Genomic DNA, 2,803 nt, shown 5'->3' on the forward strand with positions numbered 1-2,803 from the left:
CAATACCACACTGTCTTAATTTTGGTAACTTTACAATAACTCTTGATATCTGGCAGTGGAAGGCTTCCAGCTTTGTTCTTTTTTAAGACTGTCTTGGTAACTCTTGCCTCTTTGCATCTCATATAGATTTTAGAGTCAAACTGTCATTTTCACAAACACACGCACACGTGCGCACACACACACACACACACACACACACACACACACCTGCTGGAATTTTTATTGTGATTGCATTGAGATCAACTTGGGGGAAATGTGACACCAAGTCTTCCAATCCATGAAAATGGAGTACTCAATATGATAATACTTTTATACTCAACAAAGATTTCAGTCAAGGGCAGCTTTTGTGAGAAAAAGGTCTGTGCTGACTCTCTGATTTTTTGTTTCATTTTGTTTTGTTTTAAGTAGAAGGGAATGTTTTACAAGGCTTAACTGATCACCAGGAAGGTGCACTTGCAAAAATATCAATTAAGGTAACTCATAAAGATCTGGCCTTTAATAAACCAGTAAAAATGTTAGGAAATTTCATCAAAATACAAATCAAAAGTATCGGTCTGTAGCTCTTCTTTCTGGAAATAGCTAGCCAGCAGAAAGTTACAAACATTTTCAGAAACGAAAACTTTTCTTTTTAACCTGTGTGCTCTTTCCTGCCTTCCAAGGTAACACACACCTGTGCTGATCCAGCTTTTCCCCACCATTATGCCCAAACACACAGGAGACCATAGAAAAGTTTGTGTTTTCCTAGATGATACTCTTTATTAATAATTAACAATAATGTTTCTTGTGAATCATTTCACTCTTTTAAAAATGTTTCATTGACTAATAAAGTCAGCTTGTATAAAACAATTAGGTTTATACAGAGTTTTAGTGTTCTTCAAATGTTCTAGAAACTTGTTTTCTGTGTACATCCAGTACACAGATGGATCATTTAACCATCAAAAGTCATATCAAATATACATTCCTATTTCATACAAAAGAAAAGGCTTAGGGAATTTATTATAATTTTAGTTTACAATTTTTTTCCTATTTAATCTGGTTGTACATCCACCTAAATATTCACCAGTGGTAAAAATGATCGGTAAACATGTTGTTCATGATTAAATATTAAACATTGTGAAAATGACTATACTACCCAAAGCAATGTACGGATTCAATGCAATACCTATCGAATTACCAATGGCAGTTTTCACAGAACTAGAACAAAAAATTTCACAATTTGTATGGAAACACAAAAGACCCCGAATAGCCAAAGCAATTTTGAGAAAGAAAAATGGAGCTGGAGGAATCAGCTGACTTCAGACTAGAGTACAAAGCTACAGTAATCAAGACAGTATGTTACTGGCACAAAAACAGAAATACAGATCAATGGAACAGGATTGAAAGTACAGAGATAAATCCACGCACATATGGGCATGTTATCTTTGATAAAGGATGCAAGAATATACAATGGAGAAAAGACAGCCTCTTCAATAAGTGGTGCTGGGAAAACTGGACAGCTACATGTAAAATAATGAAATTAGAACACTTCTTAACACCACACACAAAAATAAATGCAAAATGGATTAAAGACCTAAATGTAAGGCCAGACACTATAAAACTCTTAGAGGAAAATATAGGAAGAACACTCTATGACATAAATTACAAGATCCTTTTTGATCCACCTCCTAGAGAAATAGAAATAAAAACAAAAATAAACAAATGGGACCTAATGAAACTTAAAAGCTTTTGCACAGCAAAGGAAACCACAAACAAGACGAAAAGGCAACCCTCAGAATGGAGAAAATATTTACAAATGAAACAACTGACAAAGGATTAATCTCCAAAATATACAAGGAGTTCATGCAGCTCAGCATCGAAAAAAAAAAAAACCAACCTGATCCAAAAATGGGCAGAAGACGTAAACAAACTTTTCTCCAAAGAAGATATACAGATTGCCAACAAACCCATGAAAGGATGATCAACATCACTAATCATTAGAGAAATGCAAATCAAAGCTATATTGAGGTATCACCTCACACTGGTCAGAATGGCCACCATCAAAAAATCTACAAACAATAAATGCTGCAGAGGGTGTGGAGAAAAGGGAACCCTCTTGCACTGTTCGTGGGAATGTAAATCAATACAGCCACTATGGAGAACAGTATGGAGGTTCCTTAAAAAACTAAAAATAGAACTGCCATACGACCCGGCAATTCCACTGCTGGGCCTATACCCTGAGAAAACCATAACTGAAAAAGAGTCATGTACCACAACGTTCACTGCAGCTCTCTTTCCAATAGCCAGGATATGGAAGCAACTTAATTGTCCATCAACAGATGAATGGATAAAGAAGATGTGGCACATATATACGATGGAATATTACTCAGCCATAAAAAGAAATGAAATTGAGCTATTTGTAGTGAGGTAGATGGACCTAGAGTCTGTCACACAGAGTGAAGTAAGTCAGAAAGAGAAAAACATATACCGTACGTTAACATGGTTTATATATGGAATCTAAAAAAAAAAAATGGTTCTGAAGAGCCTAGGGGCAGGGCAGGAATAAAGACACTGACGTAGAGAATGGACTTGAGGACATGGGGAGGGGGAAGGGTAAGCTGGGATGAAGTGAGAGAGTGACATGGACATATATACACTACCAAGTGTAAAATAGATAGCTAGTGGGAAGCAGCCACATAGCACAGGGAGATCAGCTCCGTGCTTTGTGCCCACCTAGAGGGGTGGGATAGGAAGGGTTGGAGGGAGACACGACAGGGAGGGGATATGGGGATATAGGTATACATAGAGCTGATTCACTTTGTTATGC

The sequence above is a fragment of the Lipotes vexillifer genome, unplaced genomic scaffold, assembly GCF_000442215.2.
Source record: "Lipotes vexillifer unplaced genomic scaffold, Lipotes_vexillifer_v1.1 scaffold1861, whole genome shotgun sequence".
Lineage (NCBI taxonomy): Eukaryota > Metazoa > Chordata > Mammalia > Artiodactyla > Lipotidae > Lipotes > Lipotes vexillifer.